General features: G+C 42.2%; 1 protein-coding gene across 1 annotated transcript in view; it reads left to right on the plus strand.

Annotated features, from left to right (window-relative positions):
* Window positions 1-2,025: 2,025 nt before the first annotated feature.
* The window catches only part of LOC122551251 (inositol polyphosphate 1-phosphatase-like), a 74,548-nt gene continuing 61,573 nt past the window's right edge, over window positions 2,026-15,000 (plus strand). The window contains exon 1 of the mRNA XM_043692863.2: window positions 2,026-2,419. The gene's annotated coding sequence lies outside the window, so the exon portion shown is untranslated. The remainder of the gene's footprint in view (window positions 2,420-15,000) is intronic.

Below are 15,000 nucleotides of genomic sequence, written 5' to 3' on the forward strand. Positions count from 1 at the left end.
AGACCACACCAGGCGCAACGGATGCAGTACATGACATTGGTAGAGGTACAGGTAAATTTCTGATGGATGTGGACGGATTCCTTGGGGCATTGGACAGAGGTGATGGGAGTGGTGTAGGCACAGGTTTTGCACTTCCTGCATTGGCAGGGAAAGGTGCCAGGAGGGCGGGGTGGACCTGATGAGGGAGGGAATTGTCTTTTCGGAACGCTGATAGGAGTGGGGAGGGAAATATATTTCTGGTGGTGGGGTCCATTTGGAGGTGGTGGAAGTGGCAGAGGATGATGCGTTGTATGCGGAGGTTAATGGGGTGGAAGATGAGGACCATGGGGGTTCTGTCCTTGTTGCATTGGGAGGGGTAGGGTTCAGGGGTGGTGGTGCATGAAGTGGAGGAGATGCTCTGGAGGGTGTCCTCAACCACATGGGAAGGGAAGTTGTGATCCTGGAAGAAGGAGGCCATCTGGGACTTACTGAGGTGCAATTGGTCATCCTGGGAACAGATGCGGCGGAGGCAGAGGAATTGGGAATAAGGGATGGTATTTTTACAGGAGGTAGGGTGGAAGGAGTTGTAGTCTAGGTAGCTGTGGAAGTCGGTGGGCATGTAGTATATGTCTGTGCTTAGTTGGTCGCCAGAGACAGTGATGGAGAGGTGCAGGAAGGGGAGGGAGGTGTCTGAGATGTTCCAGGCAAATTTGAGGTCATGGTGGATGGTGTTGATAAAGTTGATGAACTGTTCAACCTCCTTGTGGGAGCACGAAGCAGCGCCAATACAGTCATTGATGCAGCAGAGAAACAGGTAGGTGGTGGTGCCGGTGTAATTGCAGAAGATGGACTGTTCCACATATCTTTGAGGAGAAAGTGAGGTCTGCAGATGCTGGAGATCAGAGCTGAAAATGTGTTGCTGGAAAAGCGCAGCAGGTCAGGCAGCATCCAGGGAACAGGAGAATCGACGTTTCGGGCATAAGCCCTTCTTCAGGAATCACATATCTGACAAACAGGCAGGCATAGCTGGATCCCATGTGGGTGTCCATGACTGTTTCCTTTGGTTTGGAGAAAGTGAGAGGATTGGAAGGAGAGGTTGTTGAGGGTGAGGACCAGTTCAGCCGGGCGGATGAGGGTGTCACTGGAAGGGTATTGGTTGGGACGGTGTGAGAGGAAGAAACGGAGGGCTTGGAGACCTTCGTTGTGGCAGATCGATGTGTACAGAAACTTGATGTCCATGGTGAAGATGAGGCATTTGCGGCCAGGGAAACAAAAATCTTGGAGGAGAAGCGCATGGGTGGTGTCACGAATGTAGGTGGGGAGTTCCTGGACTAAGGGGGACAGGACGGTGTAGAGGTAGGAAGAGATGAGCTCCCTTATTCCAAGTTTCTGTGTTCTGTTAGTTAGCCAATCCACTATCCATGCCAGTATGCTACCATAACACAAGGGCACTTCTTAAGTAGCCTAATGTGTGATACTTTATCAAATGCCTTCTAGAAATCTAAATATATTATTACATGCTCTTCTTCCCCTTTACCTATCCTGCTCGTACCCATTCAAAGACTTCTAGCAAATTTGTCAATTCTGATTTCCCCTTCATTAAACCATGCTAACTTTCGTTTGATCACATAATGTATTTCTAAAAGCTCTACTATTACATCCTTTATAATAGATTATAATATTTCCTTAATAACAGATGTTAACTCGCCTGGAGTTACCTCGTTTTGTCTCTCTGTATTTTGCTGTTAATGTTATTGAGAACACTTTAAAAGTAATGAGCAAAACAGAAAAAAACCTGAAAGGTGCAACTTTTAATGGGAGAAAGTGAGGACTGCAGATGCTGGAGATCAGAGTCGGGAGTGTGGTGCTGGAAAAGCACAGCAGGAGTGGAAGGTCAGGCAGCATCAAGGGCTTATGCCCGAGCTTCGATTCTCCTGCTCCTCGGATGCTGCCTGACCTGCTGTGCTTTTCCAGCATCCGAGGAGCAGGAGAATCGAAGCTCGGGCATAAGCCCTTGATGCTGCCTGACCTCCCACTCCTGCTGTGCTTTTCCCGCACCACACTCCCGACTTTTAATGGGGAATACCTGTATTGGTGGATTCTTTAGCGCAATTTACAGGGTGAGGATGGTGTTCACACCTCACCCTCTGGGTGGCAGTTTCGTTGCGCTGAATACTCGAGAATTGCATGCGAACAGCCGGTGGTTTTGCAAAGCGACCTCGGCTCATCCATCACAACGAGCCACAGACGCTGAGTTGTGACTGTGTTACTGTCAGCGAGACCTATCGCTTCATCTGTGCTCCCTTTCCGCGGATCGGGTCATTTCAGCTGCTGGTGTTGTGCTCGCTGCTGCTGACTGTGCAATCACCGCACCCACTGTTCAGAGAATGACCTCCTGAGCTGCTGTCTGAGCGGGCATCTGAGTGCCGGACCATTCAAGGTAATCTGATCCAGCAGCTTGTATGTGGCCACTGGCGTTGTTCGCTGGGAGACCCGAAAATGTGGGCAGGAAGTGAGGGGTGAATGTTCTTGGCCTAATATGCTCGAATGGGCAACCTTGGAGATCCAGAACTACGGTACTTAGCTTAGAGAAAAAGTATCAGTGCGACAGGCGGTCTTTCTCTTTTCGCCAGCCTATGCTTTCCCTCTCGGGTGCATTTTGGGGTTCTTTCGTGTGGCGGAGTATTGAGGGCGGGGTCCGAATAGCGGACAGAAAACCTCAAAAAGTCGCATCAGCGCGGAAAATAACCTGGAGGACGCAGATTCTCACCAGGGCTGTTTCCGTTTCGTCTGAGTTTCTTGCCCCCTGCAATGGAGAATATGCTCGAAGTCACTTTAGCTGCTATCTCCTGGTGCTGCTTGCTGCTCAGTGTGTAGCCCAGCACAGATTCTGCATCCCACCTCCCTCCCCTCTCCACCACCGTCGCTGCAGTGTAAGCCGGTTTAGTGACCGCCTACACAGCAGACGCCGCAGAGTCCTGACATTCACGTTGTGTGGTTAGAATGTGCTTCATGTACCCTCAAATTATAATTTTATGTGACACATATGTTAGAAGTATTTTCCTTCGTTGATGTAGGAGAGTGGCTGGAAATGACATATGTCATGTTAGCAAGAACATCAATTAACACAACACCCTCATTTTCTCTGCAGCCCTTCTCTCCAATAGATGTTGACGCTGCGGGTATTTTTGTGGGGGTGGGGGTAGGGGATAGGAACGTGGCACAATAATTACCTTTGCTGAAATGACAATCATTTGTGTGTGGCCTTTACAGTCAGTGCTAGCTGGACATTCAACTTGAATGGTAATCACAAGTAGGCCCACTCCTGCCGCTTGCCCAGTACATTTCCTGCACAAATTAAAGCAGCATGAACAAAGTAAATGCCACAAGTCCAGGTTGACGGCATTACTACAATATAGTTAAAAATCAAAGCCAAGAACTAAATATTCAAGAGTATGTGACTTTCTGAATGGACAGGCAGGAAGGAAAGGTTGGTGCGATAGCATTCTTGGTATGGGATGGAAAATAAGCATGATACCGAGAAAGATATCAAATCCATATGGGTGGCGATAAGAAATAAAAATGGAAAGAAGATTTGGGTAAGAGTAGTTTATTGGCTCCCCACTAGTAGCTATACGGTGGGACAGTAAATAAATTGGGAGATAATGAAAGCATGTAAGGAAGACATTACCTTAATCATGGGTGACTTTAACCTTCATGCAGATTGAGATAGTCAGATGGGTAGAGGAAACCATGAAGAACAATTCTTGGAGTGTATTCTGGACAGTTTTCCAAAACAATATGTTGTGGATACAACCAGGAATCAGGTTATTTTGGATTTAGTGATGTGTAAGAATAAAGGTTTAATAAATGATGTCAGAGTTAAAAAGAAAATCCCGAACAAACAGTGATCATAAAATGGTAGAATTTAGAATTGAGAGGTTGGAACTTGGATCGGAACCAACTGTGCTAAGCTTGTATGGGTAATTACAAAGGAATAAAGGCAGAGCTGATGGTGGTGGCCTGGGAAAGGAGTTTAGCAATAAAGGCAGTTGAGAAAATAGTTCATGGCTCCACAGCAAAGACATATTCCAGTGAGGAAGAAGGATTCTAGGAAAGGATAAGCCAGCTGTGGGTTAACCAGAGAAGTTAAGGATAGCGTGAAATTGAAAAAAAACACAATGTGGCAAAGATTAGAGGTAACCCAGAGCATTGGGAAATTTTTAAAAACCAACAAATGCAACCCAAAACAAACGAGGAAGAAATTAAACTTTGAAAGTAAACTTGTAAGTAATATTAATACAGACAGCAAGAACTTCTGTGAACATATAAAAAGAAATAGAAGTCAAGGCAAACAGAGGCCCCTTATGAATGAGACTGAGGAAATAACAATGGAGAACCAGGAAATGGCAGAGGAACTGAAGTAATACTTTGCATCAGTCTTCATAGTAAAAGACACTACTTGCATTCCAAAATTACTAAACAATCAAAAGGCAAAAGGAGGAAAGGAAATAAATAAGATAACTATCAGGAGTATAAAAGTGCTTGGCAAACCAATGGAGCTAAAGACCAATCAGTCAACTGGACCTGATTGGATGCACCCTAAGAGAGAGAGGCAGTAGCTACAGAGGTGGTGATAATCTCCCAAGAACTTTAGGTTCTGGAACAGTCCCAGAGGATTGGAAAATTGTCAATAGAACACCTTTATTTACAAAGAAAAAGAGGCAAAATGCAGGTAACTGTAGGCCAATTAGTTTAACATCACTTACAGTATTAGGAAAATGTCAGTGCCTATTCTAAAGGATGTAATACAGTAGCAGTGCATTTAATATGATCAAGCAGAGTCAGCATGGCATCATGAAGGGGAAATCATTCCTGACAACTTTATTGGAATTCTTTGAGTAGGTGGCAAGCAGGATTGATAAAAGGAAGTACAGAATGTAATATATTTGGATTTCCAGAAGCACATGTTAAGCTACTTAATAAGACAAGAACTCATGGTGTTGCAGATATTCTATTAGCATGGATAGCAGATTGACTAACTATTGAAGTCAGAGAGTTGGGAAAGGTGGCATTTTCAGGATGGTAGACGGTAACTAGTGGATTGCAGTAGAGATCAGTACTGGGGCCACAATTATTTACAGTATATATTAATGACTTAATTACACAATACATTAACGATGAGACAAGTGAATGTATTATAGTCAAGTTTGTCTCATAGCCAAGACCTAGTCTTTAGGGAAGTGAAGAAGCAGCTGTCATCGTCAAGCACACTATGATCTCAAGTAAATCTGGTGCTGATGTGCGATGTCTCCCAGTAAGATATCAGAGTGGTGGCTCACAGATGGCCCAAAGGAGAGGAATTCCCAATAGTGTATGCTTCCTGGATTTTGGCTGACACAGAGCACAAAAACACCCAGGTAGAGAAGGAAGGTCTAGCAGTTATCTTTGGTATGAGAAAGTTCTGTTAATACTCCGGTTTCCTCCCACAGTCCAAAGATGTGCAGGTTAGGTGAATTGGCTATGCTACATTGTCCGTAGTTTAAGATGGATTAGTCAGGGGTAAATGTAGGGGAATGGGTCTGGGTGGGTTACTCTTCGGAGGGTCTGTGTGGACTTGTTGGGCCGAAGGGCATGTTTCCACACTGTAGGTAATCTAATCTAATCTAATCTAATCTAATCTAAATACCTTTACAGATGTAAAATTTTAATATAACGGACTGCAAACCCTTGCAGGGCTGTTCAAAGAGGATAAGGCCGTGTTGCCTATAGCTTCAGGTCAATTTCAGCAGTGGTCTCTCATTCTGAGTGCGTATAATTACAAGTTGGAACATTGTGTGGGAGGCAAAATAGCAAATGCAGGTGCCTCGAGCTGCCTCCCGCTGGCAGATACACTACTGGTGGTGCTGCCATTGGAAGAGTCCATTCTGGTTTTAAATGTTTGGGACATCTATCCAGTCACTGCTGACAACATCAGACTGTGCAATAAGATCCTGTCCTGGCAACACTGAAACAGCAGGTGGTGATGGGAGAAACAAATGGGCCATCACAACCAGAATTGACATATATCTGGACCCGGTTAGACCAGGTCATCGTAGAGGATAGCATTTTATTATGGGGCGTAAAGGTGATTGTCCCAAGCAAAGGTCACTGCCAGTCAGTGGCTGAATTCTACCAGGGTAGTCCATGGGTTTCCAAAATGAAGATGTTGGTAAGAAGATATGTCTGGTGGCCAGGTTCGATTGCAGACATAGCTGTGTTGGTGGGGCAGTGGCCAAAGTGCCAACAAGGACAAAAATTACCACCATTGGGAATAGTCGGTAAATCCTGGACGCATTTGGACATCGACTATGCCAGCCCTATCATGGGCTCAATGTTCTTAGTCATTACAGATGCTCACTCAAAGTGGTTGGACATTTGTCATACACATGACAATGCTAGAAAAGCTGTGAGCATCTTTTACACTACACTGGCTCCCAGAAGTGCAAGCCATCATTTACCAACAGGGAATTCAAATATTTCCTAAAGTCGAATGGCATGTGGCATATAAGGAAAGCTCCATATCATCCATTGTCCAATAGTCTGGTGGAAAGAGCAGTCTAAAATTTGAAGGGAGGCTTAAATAAACAGCATTCAGCTTCACTTGATTTCAAACTAACCCAGTTCCTACTTAATTATTGGAACACCTCTCATACAATTTCAGGAAAAGCTCCAGTAGAGCAACTAATGGGGAGAAAACTGCACGTCAGGTTAAATCTGATCTTCCTAGACATTGGGGGGTGGGTGAAATGGTATCAGGAACACCAATGCTGGATACAAGATCCTCGAAGCGAGGGAGACTGTTTACTTCAGGGGATGAAGTTTGGTGCTGAAACCAAGGAAGTGGCCTTACATGGGTAAGAGGCATGCTTGACATGAGGCCAGCTCTCGTGATGTACAAAGTTCGGGTAGGTGAGGCAGTCCTGAACAAACACACGGATCGCATGAAAGCTGCAAACTCACAAACAGGTCAGGAACAAAACATACTTCTGACAGAGTATCTGGAAAGGCTGTCAGAACCCATTGCTTCTCCCCCTTTGTCTAGTGTCAAAGAAATCTCTGAGTCTGAGATGGACATGGTGGATGTCACCACCTTGGTGCCTTTACCACCTGAAGAAGAAGTTGAATTTCTTCTGAGACACTCCGGGCGGAAGAGGCAGGCTACAGTCAGGTACATGCCACCCATATCTGAGGCTGATTCAGAGGAACCAGACCCGGTATGAAAATGACCCAGGAGAGTTTGCAAGAAAAGGAACAAGCCTACATCCCTGGACTTAGATGGGGCAGGATGTAGTGACTGTAATGACATCAGCCAGGTGGACCTTATGGAATATGAGTTCCCTGATTAGGGCTGTTAACTAGGTCCAATCAGGAAGCTCTAGCTGACAGATATAAAGAGGAGTGTCTTCCCTCCAACTCTATTTTGATTTAGTCCCTACCCTCCCCTTCACTGTTTTGATCACACAGCACTGCCCTTTGATGTGAAGGGCAGTGTTTGTCACTGGCCACCCGGGTGTTTGCCTAATTTGAGTGTATGTGTGTGCAAGGACTCTCCAAGAAAAAAGAAAAAAAAATAAAGAGGAGTGTCAGAGGTTCTGTTCACTCTGACAGCTGGCTCTGAAGAAGCCAGACTAGTGTCAAGTACATGCACGTGTAAATAAAGAGTGATTTGGTGACAGGATAGCGTCCTAAGTGAAGCTATTTCAGAAATCATTTTACAAATGATTCCTTTCCATTACCTGTGTATATTGTGCCCATTGTCTCAGGCTGGAAAGTTAGTTGCTAAACCAGTCAGGGTAATTGCATAAAGTTAGTTGGGGGTCAATTTATTGAATTTGTACCCTTTTCTAGTCTCCATGCCACAGAAAGAATATGGAGGGAATGGAGAAGTGCCAAACTAAAAAGGACTGTGAAGAATGATACCAGACTGAAAGTTATCATGATCAAGAGAAATTGAATAGACTGAATGGTTTCTCCAAAAATAGACAACGAGATGGTCTGATAGATCATTGTGATAATCTGATAAATATGAAAGAGCTTGATACAGTAGACAAAAAAATTAGACTAATATGACACCTTTAACATAACATGACTCTCTACAGGAGCATTATAACACAAAGCTACCATACCAAGTCTCAAGAAAAATTAGTTTAGATGGTCAAAAGTTTGATCAGAGGCGAACTCATTGGGGTATTTTAAAGGATAAAAGTGAAATGCAAAGGTGGAGACATTTATGGAAGGTATGCTAGAGTCTTGGGCCTAGATACTGTGAATAATATTGCTAGGCCTTGAAATGAGAAACGTTGCAAAAAACTCAAAACAACTCCCATTTAAACAAAAAAAAATTAAAATCAACCCAAGATGTCCAAGTTGCTGTCACATCATGTTTATTTTGCATGCATGTTGTAATTTGGAGCTACAGATAGAGGTTCAAACATTCTTTCCATCTGTAGTTTCTAGATTTTATCTTAAATTGTATGGAATTTACAGCAAAGAGCAGGCATTCAGCTTCATGTGCTTATCAAGCTTCCCCATCAAACTAATTATAGCACTCATCTTAAATATTCTTTGCAGCAAAAGATTCTAACTACTTTCTTGGTAGTGCAGTTCCTAATGAATTCACCATTGGATTTCGTGGTGATTGTCTAATATCTTTGACCCTTACTGTGTAAGTCTTGAAGCACAATTCATGCCTTTGAGCCAAAAATTCTAGTTTGAGACTCCATCTATGACTTGATGACCAAGGGAAGTGCATTAATGATTTGGCCAAACAGGTTGAGTGTCAACCTGCAAATCCTCGCAACACGTGCCAAAGCTGAGAGATTTCTGGTCAGATGTGTGATGGGAAGAGTGTTGGCCAAGATCCTTTATCAATCAAGTGATGTTGTCCAATGAAATTGAATCAAAGCCAGGTGCCTTTGTGCTTGCAAAGGTTTTGGTTCAGAGATAGGGAAACAGGGAAAGGTTCAATATGATTAATGCATTAGGTAATAGAGACAGTTGGTGTCAGGACACAGGATGCAGTAATTAGGGCTGTTCATAAACCTAAACCTTGTTTTTTAAAGTGTTTTTTTTTCGAGGATTGCGAGTACATATGTGCATCATCAACTCTAATGTGACTGAAAACGAGCTATCATGAACTAAACATACAGGTTGGATCTTCAGTTCTCAGTGGAAACAGAAATTAGATTGAGAATATAAAAAGAATTAAGATTTTTGACTGCAAATTCCTATTTGATGTTTCTTTCTGACCCCACATTATCTTTGTGTGACTTTTTATCAGGTTGGGCAGGCATTGAGCTTGAATGCTCACACACCTCTCCTGAGGTCCAGTTTGCCTTTATAAGGACCACAGGAAATTTGCATTTCTTTCCTCGCATTATTTTTGAATGTTGCAATGGATTTTGGAATTTGGTTAAAAAAAACTATTGGGCCTGAGAGTTTGAGACCAATGGGGGCAGCCTACCAATAAATCTGCAACATTGCTGTGGTTCTGTTCGCCGAGCTGGAAGGTTTTGTTGCAAACGTTTCGTCCCCTGTCTAGGTGACATCCTCAGTGCTTGGGAGCCTCCTGTGAAGCTCTGGGGCTTCACAGGAGGCTCCCAAGCACTGAGGATGTCACCTAGACAGGGGACGAAATGTTTGCAACAAAAACTTCCAGCTCGGCGAACAGAACCACAGCAACGAGCACCCGAGCTACAAATCTTCTCACAAACTTTGAAAATCTGCAACATTTTAACAGTTATGTGTTAAATGAACTGAGAGATTTTACATATTTTGATACATTCAAATGTATTTATTAAATGTTGTAAAGTAATATAGACATGGTTTAATACAATGATTAATTGCAGTTTACTGTTAAATAGACCCTCTTTATGCAAATGTTGACACACGTTACAGTACTTTTTTCAATAGGAAAGATAATTAAAGCTTTCAAAATTGTAGAAATATGTATTGGGAACTCTCCTACAATGTTTTGGACTAAAATGTAAATGTTCAGTGATCTTAAGTTTCGAACAAATAACTCTGCTGTTGAAGTTTAAAAAAGTCTAAGCACCAACTATACTCCATTGATTGACTTGCAGTCTGCTTTGAAATGAAAATCAAACACTGTGTCAAGCTTAATAGGGACATATGATTGCTTAGTTTCAGTTGTTCCATTGTTGACATTCTCAGGATTTGCTTTTGTGGCTATTATGAATGCCTGATTGTATTTTGAAAAGTCCAGGATGATAGAATCTGCCTCATATTGGTTAATCAATATAATCTATAGGAAGGCAAATGCAAGGATGGCATTTGTTTTGAGAGGACTTGAATATAAAAGCAGAGATATACTTCTGAGGCTGTATAAGGCTTTGGTCAGAGAGACTAGCACCCAAGAGCACAGATTAGAGTGGTGCTAGAAAAGGACAGCAGTTCAGGCAGCATCCGAGGAGCAGTAAAATCGACGTTTCGGGCAAAAGCTCTTCATCAGGAATACAGCAGGAATACCTTTTACCCAAGAGCACAGCCTTAGAATAAAGGGAAGATCTTTTAGAACAGAGATAAGGAGAAATTGTTTTTAGCCGGAGAGTGGTGAATCTATAGAATTCACTGCCACAGAAGGCTATGGAGGCCAGGTCATTCCGTATATTTAAGGCGAAGATAGATAGGTTCTTGTTTGTCAAGGGAACCAAGGGTTAAGGGGAGAAAGCAGGAACATGGGGGTTTTGAAACCTATCAGCCACGATTGAGTCTGCTCTGCCATTCAATGGGGTGAGTAGCCTAATTTCTGCTCCTAAGTCATATAGAGTCATAGAGATATACTGCATGGAAACAGACCCTTCGGTCCAACCCGTCCATGCCAACCAGATATTCCAATCTAACCTAGTCCCACCTGCCAGCACCCGGTCCATATCCCTCCAAATCCTTTCTATTCATATACCCATCTAAATGCCTCTTAAATGCTATGGTCTTATATCAAGAGGTCTTAGTTTTAGAATAAGGGGTAACAACTTTAAAACAGATATGAGGAGAAATTACTTTTCTCATGGGTTATGAATCTGCAGAATTCACTACCCCAGAATGCAGTAAGTGCTGAGATATTGAGTACATTTATGGAGGAGCCAGGCAAATTTTAATTAGTATTTAGTTGAAGGGTTATGAAGAGATGCAGGAAATTGGAGATGAGGCCAAGATGAGATCAGTCATGATCATATTAAATGGTGGAGTGGGCTCAAAGGGCTGAATTGCCTTTGCAGGTGTGGCAACATCTATGGAGAGAAACCAGAGTTAATATTTTTGGTCCAGTGACCTGCCTTCTGAACAGTTCTGAATAGTTCTGAGGAAGGGTCATAGGACCTGAAAAATTAACTCTGCTTTCTCTCCACAGATGTTTCCAGACCAGCTGAGTTTCCAGCAGTTTCTGATTTTGTTTCTGATTTCCGCATTTCCAGCATCTGCCATTATTTGGCTTTTTTGGCTGAATTGCCTACTCCTAGTTCTTATAAGTCAGCCTGCTTCACAATTTTTTTGCAGTTCTAATAACCTATTAAGGCATTAATTTTCTTTGATGTTATAAATAAATAAACAGTTGTCTTTGACAGCAGGATGCCCACTTGCGGAGCTTTAGTTTTTTGAATGGGTTCTAACAATGTGAGTTTTTAAAGTATGATGTGTCTATGGTATGAACCACTGAATATATTTTAATGATGTATATTATTTTAAGTTTGTGTTTTGGCTTTTGAGTTAGTGATATGTTGGTTTTTTGTGAGTCTGAAGTTAATAACTCGTAAGTATTTCTGCAGCCGTGGTGACTTATTTTAAAACAGTTTCTAAGAGGTGCTTTAGTCGCACTAATGGGATTTTGTTCACCTTAAGATATAGGGTTTTTTTAACTTGGGGAAATCCCCATAACCGAGCGAGAAAGAGAATTTCTTTCAATTTTACTTTGTTTTGAGCAGTTCTGTGAAAGTGAGGACTGCACTCCTGATGAAGGGCTTATGCATGAAATGTCGACTCTCCTGCTCCTCGGATGCTGCCTGACCTGCTGTGCTGTTCTAACACCACAATTTCAACTCCACAGTTCTGTGAAACCTTTGAATAAAGATGATTGTATGGAACAGTGCTGCTGAGAATGGGAGAATATGGTAAAAATAGACGACCTTAGAGGAAGAAGTTAGTCAGAGTACCAAAACAGAAGTGTTGGGTTAAAATGCTGGGGATATAACTTGAAGGCTGAGCATGTTTAAGCTCAGATGTATGATTCCTCCAGGAAGAAGCTTTCAATATTTCCCATCATGTTTGCCTTCAGCATATGAGGTGTTAGGAAAAGATTTCTTCTCTTGTCTGAGTATAATAAAACCAAAGTTTACGGGTGGTGTACAAGGGGTTTTTTTTAGAATTTGTAAATGAGTGTTTTGGGATTAAAGGGATTCTACTTCTTCACTGCGCTTAAAACTCTTTGATTTTGCATTGTAAATAAATAGTTTAGTTTCTTCTATTTTGTCTTAATTCATTTTCATAGAATCATAGAATCCCTATAGTGTGGAAACAGGCCATTTTGGCTAAAAAGATTCTGTTTTATTGTTTAAACATATCTGCAATATTGTGAGCTTATATTTCAATGAAAGACCACCTTGTTAAAATCAAAGCAAAACAAACCATGATGTTTTAATCCAGATTTCAGTCTACAGCCTGATTTGTACAATAGTAACAACAGCTAGGAATAAACATGTCTTTTAGTGTGACAGCTCTATTAGATTGTTATTCTGAGGGCTTCCCATAGTGGACCAGTGTGATTGGCTGTTGAAGATAAATGGGGAATGAGACTATGAAGGGACATGGGAATATGTGCGGGCATGAGGAATGTGAGGGATAATGAAGGTGGTATATGGGGACTTGGGGTGGAAGAGGGAAATTGAGGGGAATAAGAGAAGGTATTGAAGGACATGGGGAGTATGAGGATTACTTTTTAGGTAAGGGGGTTTGCAGCAGAATGAGGAGTGGAAGTGAAGGGCGCATGGAAATATTAGGGGGCTTGAGCGTGGATGAGGATTTAGAGTTGGAGGGTAAGAACTAGGTTGGAGAAATGCAATATCTCAGCAAATCGAAGACGCTCTTCTAAACAACTCATCTGTACTTCTCCAGCACACCCCACCTCATGTCTCCAACAGAGATAAAAATGGTGGATATGAGCAGAAATGACAGTTTCGGCTGTCTGAACATGGAAAATATGCTGACTCACATTTTCTGAGCCCAACACAAAAATCTAGCTTGCAATCAATGTCCTTCATCGTTGTTTCATCAATGTCTTGGAACTCCCACATTGTTTGAGCACCTTCCCTTCTAATCTGCCATGGCTCAAGAAGCAGATCCATCACTGCCAACCCAAGGCCAACAACAGGACAAGCAATTTGTGTTGGCTATGCCAGAGATCTCCACATCCCAAACATTGCTTAAAAATAAATATTGACACAGTCCTGCTGAGCAGTTGGCCAGCATATAAAAGAGGTTTGCCTGTCATGTTTGCCAAAAATCAAACAAACGATTTGCAACACTGGTCGTTTGTGGTGATTGTGCTATTTTTGATTGTTAACATAAACCGGATGTGTAAATTCCACTAGATTCGTCAAGAGCCCTTATTAGGATGAATCATTTTGAATCCAAACTAAGAACAAATTAATTGTATTCCATGCCTTGGTGGCATTTTTTTTTCATGTGTATTATATCAATGTATTCACATTCAAATTTCTTCCTGATTTTAAAAAAATAATGGGCTTGCCATAGTAGCAGTTTTAAATTGTTGTCTGCAGTGAGATCATTCCCAAGGCATTGCAACAGTTTTTAGCTGATTGGCATTAGAGTTTGAATTTTAATTTACAATGTAAATTAGCACAGGCAAGAAAACAAATTAACATAGGCGAGAACATTTAGAACATTTTTTTCTGAGTTGGAGTTGATAGGTGTGAACCTGATTTTAATTTCCTGTCAGCATAAAAGCAGACACATAACAAGCTGCCACCAAAATGCCTATCCCAAGTTTTCCTCTCCCTAGCCCCTGAATGATGCAGACCATGTGATAAAGTTGAGAAAATCACATGAAATGTGCAGTGAGGACCCTCTCAACCTTGGGAGCAAAAAATTGTATTTTTCAACCAAGTGTTAAATGGTGAGATGAGATTCTCACTCAGTGAGCGGTGCGAGGTCTACCTGCATGCATCACCATACATGAACATTTCATTATTAGCTAAACTCATCTCATTGATATGCAATGTCTCATTCTCCCACTCATTGGATGAAAACTAACATGAATAATTATTGACATACAATTCAGAATAGTTACTTGCTCCAATCCTCCATCAGCGACCAACAACTCAGCACATTCTATTGGCACTGAATCCACACATGCCAATCCATCTATGGACCTTGGGATCTGATGCATCCTAGCCTCACCACAGCCTCATGGCACATCTCCAATCCACTTACAATATGATTCTGCACCTCAAACTGCACTTTGGAGTGCACCCAGCACCTTCTGTGAATGGCTGCTGCAAAGATACTTTGTGTACAGGGACAGGCATCCATCTCATGGATTGGACCAGGTTGCACTTCAGTGATCTTTGTATTCTCCCTTGCATTCATTCATATTGTGCCTACTTTCACGCTCGCAATATCTCTGTCTCGTCTTGCCTATTTGCACTTTGGTCCCCTCAACTAGCGGTTAAAGACTTACACTATTTTTATATTGCTTCTCCTTTTAGCACAGTTGCAGGTCGAGGCAACTTGTGATCGGCCAACTGGTGGATATGTTATTGTATGCCACCATGCCATATCAATCTCACACCATGTGTCATGTATGTACAATAGCAAACAACACTGCATGTGTAACAATTGAATTGCCATGCCTTATTGTCTAAGGGGATAAATCATCAGTCAAATCAAGGGAGATGCTCTCAGGGTTGTGGCACACTAAATCAAGGACAGGCTCCCATATTAGCCCAG

Source organism: Chiloscyllium plagiosum, unplaced genomic scaffold (genome assembly GCF_037043375.1).
Source record: "Chiloscyllium plagiosum isolate Xiang-an unplaced genomic scaffold, Cpla_swu_hap1 HiC_scaffold_7, whole genome shotgun sequence".
NCBI lineage: Eukaryota > Metazoa > Chordata > Chondrichthyes > Orectolobiformes > Hemiscylliidae > Chiloscyllium > Chiloscyllium plagiosum.